Below are 12,503 nucleotides of genomic sequence, written 5' to 3' on the forward strand. Positions count from 1 at the left end.
AATCTTTTGAACTATTGTATTTAGAAGCAGCCTACAGTTTTGTGGGTGTAATTTGAAATCACATAATTAAATATCTGAATGTTAGCATTTGCCTTTGCTGTTAATTCCACTTCCAGTTAATTGTACTTGCAAAATTGAGGGTCCCTTTAAAATTATGGCTCTATATATCTACATGCACAACTTCATTTAATGCGTTAAGAATCTTAGAATGATGTATTTAGGCCATTTTCCCTATCATTAAGTGCTTTCCAGAAACCTGGTTCATTTTGTTTCTGAGCGGTTGATGAATATTTCTGGTGGTGTGACTTACACATATTAATTTGTTTGTCTTGCTACTGTACATAATGTAAGGCGATTTGCTGATTGCAACCAAGGAACTGTGTCAAGTCATTGAAATTCAATGAGGCTATGTTAACTGAAAAATGTGCTGGCAATATGTGGACTGAGTCAAATGCTATGAACTCTGAATACTTTTAAAGTGAACACAGAACTTTCTCAAACTGAGTGCGCTCTTGAAATTAGAGTGCCAACACTTGATGTCATTGTCTGTCTGTTTTGACTACTCCTTGTCTTGAAAGAAAATAGTAAAACCAGATGAATCATTTCTATTGAGTGCAGTTTCCTGAATTACCAAATCATTGTGGAAATTAATCACTGTAATGCAGTTTACACTTCCCTCAGAAAAAAAAATAGTAGTTTCTCATGCAGTAATGCATACATAGTTGTATATACTCTGTTTACCACCCATGTAGTGCCGGAGCATCTGTGAGGTACAAATGGTAGTTGGAGTTCTGAGATCAGCCAAATAAAATATATATGCAGTCCCCATGCTTTTTGTCAGTTCAAAGTAACTCATTAAAATATATGACTCAGGGCCGGAAGCTCCCCTCAAAGAGCTAGGGCAGCCTAGGAGCTGCTCCCTTATGGACCATATACCAGCTGAGGATCAGCAGAGTGGCAGTCCAGTATGTTTCCCTCCCACCCTGCCATGCTATGTCCCCTAAACCATGCAGGGTAAAGGTGGCTGATGCTGCCATCTTATGACAATCCCTTCCAACTGGGGAATTCTCTGCTGTCCCTGTGATGCTGCCTAAACAGCAGCAAAAGGGCTGGAGTGAAAATGAAAATCTGGCTTTCTAATCACAACTGAACATTCTGGGAAGTTTTCATATATAATGAGCAAAGAGCAATTGTGATTAGATTATTTAGACTGTAAACTTTTCTGGGCAATATCAGATAAACAATCGTAATTATTTGAGAGCTGTGTGAACGGAGTGGAAAGAGCATTGTACTTTAAAACCAATGAGTTTCCCTGCACAGGTTTGTTTCCTTCTCACAGTAGATAGATCCTACTGTCAAATAGATTCATCAGACTCTGCTGTAGTGTACTCACCAGCTGCAGTGCACCTTTTTGTTAGGGTGAGCTTCTGCATGGGGTTCTTGCAGCCCATCTGCCTCTGACCGGGTCTTCCATAGTTCAGCCCTTTGGCCACCTCACATAAAGTTTAGTTCCCCTTCCAGGGTAACAAGAAGGTGCAACCGAAAATTCACAAAATGCCCCAAAACAGAAGAGCCTTCAGCCCTCCTCTTGGGCTATTCCTTTGCCTTTCCTTTTTGGACCAGTCTTCGGCCCCATCCTGGAGTACTGTGTTGGAACTGAAATTGCCAGAGCAGGGAGGGACAGCTAAGGGGTTCTGAGGCAAAGTGTGCAGAGCAGACTAAGTCTTGAGAAAGCCAGCTTGCAGCAAGTTGGGGTGAGTTGTGCCTTCCTGGCTAAGGGAACAGCATATTTTCTTTCTCTCTCTCTGGTTTTTTGGGTTCTTGTGTGTTGTCCGTCAGAATGCTCAGCAAAAGGGTAGGGCTACAAGAGTATGCTTCTGTTTGTATGCCATGAAATATAACAGCTAAGATCAGAAACAAGCGGTTCTTGAGCCAAAATAGGCCTCAATCCAGCAGAGTACTTAAGCACATGCTTATTGTTAAGCATGTGTGTCATTAATTCAGCTTTGCTTTGCTTGATCTGAGCCATAGTACATAAGCTATATTTGGCCTGCTGCAGAATGACATAGCTCTGAGGATGGACCACACGAATACATAGCTAATACAAACCTGTCTGCTTACAGTTCTTTGGCAACTATTTGTTCCTTTGTTCTCAGATGCAATATCTTTCTGTCTGTCTGTCTTCTAACCTATACTGATGCTTGCATTTTTTTTTTAAGCTTTAGAAAGTCATGGGCAGAGAAGAAAAATAACAGGGTGTAGAGTTATGGAAACAAGCAAATAGTGCAACATGTGGTTCATCTCACTTTGTCAAATAGAACATCACACCATTAACCTAATTAATCTGCTCACACACACCCTGAAACACACCAGCATGTTTTAATAAAGAATATTTCCAATGCTTTTGTCATTTCCATTAAAAAAAAATCACAGGAGACACTTCATAAACCTCCAAGGAGAATACATAGTTTTTTTGTGTAGGCTGTAGGCTTCATTGCACACTAATCAGAACTCAACATGTTTTTCAGATGTTCAGCATTCAGTTTGACCTTTCTATCCATCCAAGTGTTCCTGTGTTTACCATTAGTTTAATCAAGTTTCTGAGGGTGAGAATAAGCTTGGCTGCCATAAAGGATGAAATATCATTTTGGGGGGGATATTTCCAAATTGGTTTGCTGTCATGTTTAGACTTTTGAGTAGCTGATCATTGAAAATCTTTGAACTGGTACAAAACATGACTGTGATTGTGTTTTTTCTTTATGATTTGGAGACAAGAGGTTGTGTTTTCAAAGCAGTGCAGAGATTTTTCACCCATATTTCTCTTAACGTTAATGGGGAGTGTGCATGTAAGTCACTCTACAGCATGCTGAAACACAGCCCAAATGAATAGTGAAAATTTTCTGCTAGAAATGAACTGCCATGGTAACATTTAGAATCTATTTTCATCATTTCCAGTGAGAACAGAACTTGCAAGTTCCTATGAATTATAATGCAAGTTTTGTTCCTAAACTATTATTTAAAATTGCATTATCTCTTTCTACACACATTTTCCAAATCCTTCTGATTTGATGGTTGATGATTTGCAGCTGTTTTTGTTCACTCTTCTCTCTACCAGTCAGTGAAGAGAGGTTTTTTTCTTTCTCATTAATCATTTATCATATGCACTTTGCTATCTTCCTTTGAAAACCTCTGATCTTCTAGATTGGACATACTCCATAGGAGAAAGTTGGGTACAGTGAGATTGGTTAACTCATTTGTGCAAATGTGCAGTCATTTAACCTTTCAGTCATTTATATTATGCTATTATGCTACCCTGATAGTTTTGCACTTACTTTTCATTGGTGTAAATGACGACACAATATGCAGGACAAGGGTGAATAAGGCTCCATGTCTTTTTGTGGTATAAGGTATAGTAAGGATGTACTTCTGATTTCTTTGTGTTTTATTGTTATAATACTACTTTTCATCAGTACATCTCAAATCACTTTACAAAGGAGGTCCATCTCATTGTGACATTCTCCTCTGGTATTATCTGGACCAGTGATCTGCTTGGTCACTCCAATCCTTGACTCTGGGAGCCAGCCTTACACTGCTCTGCTGTGAGAACCCCCACTCCTGGGCTGTTCACACACAGCCTCTGGCATGTAAGCTGCTCTTCAGATTGTGCAACTGAATGACACTAGCCAATATCTCCAGTCCCAGGCACAGCCCTAGGAACCTCTGTCTTGCATTGTCCAGTTATGCCTGCTGGACACTGCAAGCTTATATGAGTTCGTCAATTTAACAAAGAAATTGGTAGGCACCAGGCTTGTTATCCCAAGGGGAGTCTCTGACATGCTTCAAACCAAAAGCACTGCTTCCGGTAGAATAAACAAACAAATTTATTAACTACAAAAATAGTTTTAAAGTGATTATAAGTCAAAGCCCAACAAGTTACATTTGGTCAAATGAAATAAAAGCAAAACGCATTCTAAGATGATCTTAACACTTTCAGTGCCCTTACAAACTTAGATGCTTCTCACCACAGCCTGGGTGGTTGCTCCTCAGCCAGGCCCTCCACTTTGATCAGCACTTCAGTCACTTGATTGTGATGTCTGTAGATCGAGGTGGAAGAGAGAGAGGAAGAGCATGGCAAATGTCTCTCCCTTTGATCATGTTCTTTCTTCCCTCTTGGCTTTGCCCCCCACCCCCGTTCAGTCAGGTGAGCATTACCTCATCTCAGTTCCAAACTGACCAAAGGAGGCCGGGGGGGGGGGGGGATTCACTTGAGAATCCAGCAGATCCTTTGTTGCTGCCTAGGCCAGTGTCCTTTGTTCCTGTGAGGCTGGGCTAGGTTTGTCCCATACATGCCCTGATGAGGTATGAACTGCCCCTTTGCTCTTGTAGAGTTTTTGCCTGGGCTTGGTTTAAGCCATGAGGACACATTTTCAGCCTCATAACTATGTACATGAAATTACAACCTATAACATTACTTTAACAACAATTACTATAACATCAATGCTCAGTGCATCATGAGCCTTCCAAAGACACCCAACATGACAAAATTTGCATTGGATACCACACAATCATATTATAAGGATGAACATGTGGGGGTAGGATGTTCCCCGGAGGTACAGTGTGCCACAATCATTATCCCCCATTTTACAGATATGGAAATAGATCCCGAACAGTGAACTGACTTACCCAAGAACACCGAACAGTCAAGACAGGAATAGAGCCCAGGTCTCCTGAATCCTAGTTTAGTGTTATATCTACTAGGCCATTCTGCCTATGTAAGTGTGAGGCCTGTTCATTACTTAAGTAGTGGCTTGCATGCTGGAATGTGATGTCATCAGTTGTTTCAAGGAATAATACAAGTGTCTTCTTTAGGAAGAAAATACAAAGGATGAGTCTAATGCATGCAGACTGTCCATTAGACTTTGCTGTGAAATTCAGAGTTGCCCCCGGTGCTTCTGCAGCACTTCAAAATTACAAGTGACTTTGTATTGCTCAAAGTCATTATGTTCTATAAAAGGTGCATCTCCTCTTACTTCATATATCTCATGCTGAAGGTGGTCCACAGGGAGTTTGTTTAGCTCTTGCAACAGGAAAGATTTTTAAAGGGAAAAATACAGAAAACAACCTCTCAGAACCAAAGGACAAAGGAGGAGATGGGGTAAAAAAAAACAAACCAAGAACAACAGAAGAGATTCTTTCCCTCTTTCAGTAGTAGCAGAAGCACAACCCATTCCCAAAGGAAGGCTGTTACTTCAGCAAATTCCCCCTTACTGTCCCAATATGTCCTAGGTCTAAAATTCAGAGTTAAAAATGTATGCAAAACCTAACCGCCAAGAAAAAGGAATGATGCTTTAAGGGGCTGAGTTTTGGAATGGCAAGGATAAACTTACCCCCTCCCTCTGCCTCATCTTAGATTTATATTTTTAAAAATATTAGAAATACTTGCCAGAAAAAAATAATGTCCATATTTGTTTTGCATATTCAGCAACTGTTTGAAGTGTATTAGTACAGCTTCCTTTTCCCCTGAAGGCTCAAACTCTGCATGAATAGGTCTTGTGTAATTTATTTTTCTGCCACTTTTCATCTTATACTTAGATTCCATTCTTATTGGCTGTTTTTTTCATTAATCATTCTACTGGTCTGTGTAGGTGGCTGAACCATGGTAAACAGTGATGCCCTTCACACTTTAATTGCTCCTTTAAACCTCTGTGAACATAGCTGAGATTGCTGCTTCACAGGAATTGTGATTCTTTATAGAGATATCATTGATGTTTTAAGCAGGCACTTTAAATAGACTCAGCAGCTGTATACACTGCAAACCGTATGTGGCTTGACTTCATAAGGGCTAGAATTATGTCGTCGTTTGTTGAGATCTGCATTAAATCTCATGATCTAAACAGGATCAGGATCAGGGTGGGCCAGTAATTGGATTGTGTAAAAACAGCCAGTGGAGTAAATGGATTCTGACCCCTGCCATGTGATGGAGTTAGTCTTTTGTAACCCTGACCCATGTCATGTGATTAGATCTAGAAAAATAAAGTTGATTCATATCAGCACTTCTGTGTGTCACATTTAGGATTACTTAAGGGCCATTCTTTCCTTTCAGTCAATCCTGAACAGATGCCATATTATAATGCTAGCTAGTGTTGTGCTGCAGTCTTCTGTACAAAATGTAAAATGGAAGCCCTGACCACATGAAATCATGATAGATACCATAGCATTTCTGCCAAAAGTAGAGGTTTTAGTCTCAGTGTCTTGGCTAAATTCTAACTTAGAAGAGCTTATAATGCTCTGGAATAGGCTTCCAAGGGAGGTTGTGGAATCCCCATAATTTTTTAAGAACAGGTTACACACACACCTGTCAGGGATGGTCTAGGTTTAGCTGACCTGCCTCAGCACAGGGATCTGGGATCTGATGACTTCTTGGGGTTCTCTCCAGCCCTACATTTCTGTGATTCCATACCTACCTATAAGAAACTGCAGGACTAGAACCTGGAACTATGAGGGTTCTTGGGCCGCCAATGCTTCTGCATCATCGGTAGCTCAAGGTGAGTTTCTACTGGAGGGTCCTGTGAAGCAAGGTATTGCAGGAAGTACAGCCCAGCTTGGCCTGAGTGGCGGCCCCCTATAGCCCACAGGTTGGATTATTCTGGTATATAAACCAAGAAGCCATCATGGGGAGCTAACTGAGTAATGGCACAAACTGCCTGCTTGCTTCCGCTCCAGGCCTTGCCTTGCTGTGGACCCTAGACTCTAGCTTCTGACCATAGAATCATAGAATATTAGGGCTGGAAGAGACCACAGGAGGTCATCTAGTCCAACCCCCTGCTCAAAGCAGGACCAACACCAACTAAATCATCCCAGCCAGGGCTTTGTCAAGCCAGGCCTTAAAAACCTCTAAGGATGGAGATTCCACCACCTCCCTAGGTAACCCATTCCAGTGCTTCATCACCCTCCTAATGAAATAGTGTTTCCTAATATCCAATCTAAACCTCCCCCACTGCAACTTAAGACCATTTCTCCTTGTTCTGTCATCTGCCACCACTGAGAAGAGCCTAGCTCCATCCTCATTGGAACCCCCCTTCAGGTAGATTGTCCGGCTCAACGGGTAGTGATCAATGGCTCCATGTCTAGTTGGCAGCCGGTATCAAGTGGAGTGCCCCAAGGGTCGGTCCTGGGGCCGGTTTTGTTCAATATCTTCATAAATGATCTGGAGGATGGTGTGGATTGCACCCTCAGCAAGTTTGCAGATGACACTAAACTGGGAGGAGAGGTAGATACACTGGAGGGTAGGGATAGGATACAGAGGACCTTAGACAAATTAGAGGATTGGGCCAAAAGAAATCTGATGAGGTTCAACAAGGACAAGTGCAGAGTCCTGCACTTAGGACAGAAGAATCCCATGCACCGCTACAGACTAGGGACCGAATGGCTCGGCAGCGGTTCTGCAGAAAAGGACTGAGGGGTTACAGTGGACGAGAAGCTGGATATGAATCAACAGTGTGCCCTTGTTGCCAAGAAGGCCAATGGCATTTTGGGGTGTATAAGTAGGGGCATTGCTAGCAGATCGAGGGACGAGATCGTTCCCCTCTATTCGACATTGGTGAGGCCTCATCTGGAGTACTGTGTCCAGTTTTGGGCCCCACACTACAAGAAGGATGTGGAAAAATGGGAAAGAGTCCAGCGGAGGGCAACAAAAATGATTAGGGGACTGGAACACATGAGTTATGAGGAGAGGTTGAGGGAACTGGGGATGTTTAGTCTACGGAAGAGAAGAATGAGGGGGGATTTGATAGTTGCTTTCAACTACCTGAAAGGGGGTTCCAAAGAGGATGGCTCTGGACTGTTCTCAGTGGTAGCAGATGACAGAACGAGGAGTAATGGTCTCAAGTTGCAGTGGGGGAGATTTAGGTTGGATATTAGGAAAAACTTTTTCACTAGGAGGGTGGTGAAGCACTGGAATGCGTTACCTAGGGAGGTGGTGGAATCTCCTTCCTTAGAGGTTTTTAAGGTCAGGCTTGACAAAGCCCTGGCTGGGATGATTTAATTGGTGATCGGTCATGCTTTGAGCAGGGGGTTGGACTAGATGACCTCCTGAGGTCCCTTCCAACCCTGATATTCTATGATTCTAGTTGAAGGCTGCTATAAAATCCCGCTCATTCTTCTTTTCTGCAGACTAAATAACCCAAGTTCTTCCAGCCTCTCCTCGTAGATCATGTGCCCCAGCCCCTTAATAATTTTTGTTGCCCTCTGCTGGACTCTCTTCAATTTGTCCATATCCCTTCTGTAGTGGGGGGACCAAAACTGGACACAATACTCCAGGGGTGGCCTCACCAGTGCCGAATAGAGGGGAATAATCACTTCCCTCGATCTGCTGGCAGTGCTCCTACTAATACAGCCCAATATGCTGCTGGCCTTCTTGACAACAGGGTACACTGCTGACTCATATCCAGCTTCTTGTCCACTGTAATCTCCAGGTCCTTTTCTGAAAAACTGCTGCTTAGCCAGTCGGTCCTCAGCCTGTAGCGGTGCATGGGATTCTTCCTTCCTAAATGCAGGACTGTGCACTTGTCCTTGTTGAACCTCATCAGATTTCTTTTGGCCCAATCCTCCAATTTGTTTAGGTCACTCTGGACCCTATCCCTACCCTCCAACATATCTACCTCTCCCCCATCATGTGTGGACTTGCTGAGGGTGCAATTAGTCCCATCATCCAGATCATTAATAAAGATGTTGAACAAAACCGGCCCCAGGACTGACCCCTGGGGCACTTCGCTTGATATCGGTTGCCAACTAGACATGGAGCCATTGATCACTACCTGTTGAGCCCAACAATCTAGCCAGGTTTCTATCCATCTTATAGTCCATTCATCCAATTCATACTTCTTTAACTTGCTGGCAAGAATACTGTGGGAGACCATATCAAAAGCTTTGCTAAAGTCAAGATATATCACATCCACCGCTTTCCCCATATCCACAGAGCCAGTTATCTCATCATAGAAGGCAATCAGGTTGGTCAGGCATGACGTGCCCTTGTGGAATCCATGCTGACTGTTCCTGATCACCTTCCTCTCCTCCAAGTGCTTCAGAATGGATTCCTTGAGGACCTTCTCCATGATTTTGCCAGGGACTGAAGTGAGGCTGACCAGTCTGTAGTTCCCTGTGTTCTGTTTCTTCCCTTTTTATAATATGAGCACTATATTTGCCTTTTTCCAATTGTCCGGGACCTTCCTGGATCACCACGAATTTTCAAAGATAATGGCCAATGGCTTTGCAATCACATCAGCCAACTCCCTCAGCACCCTCAGATGCATTAAATCCGGCCCCATGGACTTGTGCATGTCCAGCTTTTCTAAATAGTCTTAACCTGTTCTTTCACCACTGAGTGCTGCTCACCTCCTCCCCATACTGTGTTGCCCAGTGCGGCAGTCTGGGAGCTGACCTTGTCTGTGAAGACTGAGGCAAAAAAAGCATGGAGTACTTCAGCTTTTTCCACATCATCTGCCACTATGTTGCCTCCCCCATTCAGTAAGGTTCCCACACTTTCCCTCACCACCATCTTGTTGCTAACATATCTCTAGAAACCCTTCTTGTTACTCTTCACACCCCTTGCTAGGTGTAACACCAATTGTGCCTTGGCCTTCCTGATTACATCCCTGCATGCTCTAGCAATATTTTTGTACTCCCTCCTTTCCACTTCTTGTAATCTTCTTTTTTTGAGTTTAAGCTCACAAAGATTTCACTGTTAAGCTAAGCTGGTCTCCTGCCATATTTGCTATTCTTTCTGCACATCTGGATGGTTTGTTCCTGTGCCCTCAATAAGCTTTCTTTAAAATACAGCCAGCTCTCCTGGACTCCCTGCACCTTCATATTAGCCCATCAGTTCCCTAAGGGAGTCTAAGTCTGCCTTTCTGAAGTCCAGGGTCCGTATTTTGCTACTCTCCTTTCTTCCTTTTGTCAGGATCCTGAACTCAACCATCTCATGGTCACTGCTACCTAGGTTGCCACCCACTTCTACTTCCCCTACCAATTCTTCCCTGTTTGTAAGCAGCAGGTCAAGAGGAGCATGGCCCCTAGTTGGTTCCTCCAGAACTTGTACCAGGAAGTTGTCCTGAACACTCTCCAAAAACTTCCTGGATTATCTGTGCATTGCTCTCCCAGCAGATGTCAGGGTGACTGAAGTCCCCCATTAGAACCAGGGCCAGTGATCTGGAAACTTTAGTTCGTTGTCCGAAGAAATCCTTGTCTACCTCATCCTTCTGATCTGGTGGTCAATAGCACATGCCCACCACGACATCACCCTTGTTGCTCTCGCCTCTAAACTTAACCCAAAAACTCTCAACAGGCTTTTTTCCAGTTCCATACTGGAGCTCTGAGCAATCATACCTTGGTTTGTCCCCATCTCTGCTACATGCCTGCTGCCTGTAACCTTTTACCTGACCTTGACTTCGTGGTGTCCTGATCCAGTTCAACCCTGACTCCACTACTTGACTTCCACCTGCAACTTAGTAACTGACTGGTGCACACAAGCTGCCCATGGCACAGGCCTGACAGTACGTAAATTCACTACGGTTATGGTATTGTTCTTCATTTCTTATCCTAAACTGTTGGATTTATTACTGTTCGCTGTGTTTTATTGTAGAGGTGGCTGCATTTCAATGGCAGGATGGTCTGTATACAAAGTTTGTAAAGTCCTTTCATAAACTTCAAAATTAAAGGCACAATATAGAGAATACAAACTCCAGTTCATTCTCTGTACCTTAATATTCAAAGTCTCCAATTTGATTGGCCGTATTCCACTGAAACTTTGCAACAGTTGACCATTGGGGAAGGCACATAAATGTAGGAGGCAGTAGTTTCATGGGAGCTAGACCAAGTCTATGGAACCATCTCTGGCAAGTAATAAGAAAGATCACAGACCTCTCCACATTCAGAACAAATTCAAAACTTTTTTTTCTAATATAGCTTCTCTTAGTAAAATTCTATACGCATATGCATGCACGCACACACACTTAAAAGCTTATAATAACCTAGTAAGTTATTTGTCCTACAGACTAAAAACGAAGAAAGAGAGAGACTGACATTGTTTTATCTATTTTTAAATATGTGGGAGGTGCTCAGATACTAAAGTGTTGGTGACCGGTGTCCTTCAGGTACATAGATAAGTAAACTATGCATGATACACTTCTTAGCTCACATTTTATTGTATTTAATTCATTGGTTTTTCAATTAAAAAGTAAACTAGGAACAGGTAAAATAATTATCTATCTTTAAAATATGATAGTCTGACTTGAAATGTGTAAATCTGCTATTCTGGTATTGAGTAACTATAAGGGCTCTGGTTTCAGAGTAACAGCCGTGTTAGTCTGTATTCGCAAAAAGAAAAGGAATACTTGTGGCACCTTAGAGACTAACCAATTTATTTAAGCATGAGCTTTCGTGAGCTACAGCTCACGCCCTCTTCCTTTGCCCACTCAGGTTTCATGTTCTCGTTCAGTGATTTGAAGGATAAGCACCGGTGCTGTCATCAATCACTCTTATTTCTGTACCTCATAATGAACTTCTGAATTTCTGTCTTTCCTCTTGAATCATCATTTGGGACTCTTTATTTATCAAACCTTAAAAACCAAAGTGCCCTCTTAAGATCGGTTTCTATGTCCTTACTGAGAACATTGTTTTACTTTTCATCCTCATTTTCCCATCTTTATCTCAGAAGATCTCATCCAGAAATTGTACAGATACTGTATGAAAAATACACCAACCAAACTTTAGAAATAGTTTGTAACTACTATAACCAACATATTGCCAGGAATATGTATGATATATCAATATTACAGCAAAAAATATTTAAGACAAAAATTGCTTTGAATAAAACCCTGGAAAGTGATTTTTTGATTATAAAACACATTCAATTGTTAATCATTTAAATGTATTCCATTTCTGTAATGAATTAAAACATTTCCAAGCCTGAAAGATAGATCAAAATATAACTTATCTTTGGATTATCCAAATTCCTAACGAATTATGACTGGGAAATCATGACTCCACAGATATATCAGACATTTGAAACATTTATTAACTCATCTTATTTGTTCAAAAGTAATCTAGACCAGTACTAGACCTTTTTTTGCCTAAATTATTGATTGTACAGAACAAAAACTGTATATCAGAAATAGAAGAATACTATTCAGACATTTGAAGCTCAAAACTGGTACAATACAGAGATAGAGTATTCATTTGTATCTGTCTTATCACAAGGATATGTTCCATACGTATGTCAAGGGAACATTAAGGTTGAATGGTCATGCATCAAAAAGTTAGGAAACACCAAAGCTGAGGTTCCATATACAGCATGGTATTGCTTTGCATACTCTTTGCGCAGGTGTAAATGACTACACAAGGGATGATCCATGGGGAATGAGACCTAAGATTTCGATAGATTGGAAGTCACAGAAGAGGTGGGACCACGTTTACCCCAAGGAGGTGGAAACTCTTCTCACAGCTAC

General features: G+C 42.0%; 1 protein-coding gene across 1 annotated transcript in view; it reads left to right on the top strand.

Moving 5' to 3' along the window:
* Positions 1-12,503, top strand: part of PXDNL (peroxidasin like) — a 267,071-nt gene that overhangs the window by 114,061 nt on the left and 140,507 nt on the right. The gene's annotated exons all lie outside the window — the stretch shown is intronic.

The sequence above is a fragment of the Natator depressus genome, chromosome 2 (assembly GCF_965152275.1).
Source record: "Natator depressus isolate rNatDep1 chromosome 2, rNatDep2.hap1, whole genome shotgun sequence".
Classification (NCBI taxonomy): Eukaryota; Metazoa; Chordata; order Testudines; family Cheloniidae; genus Natator; species Natator depressus.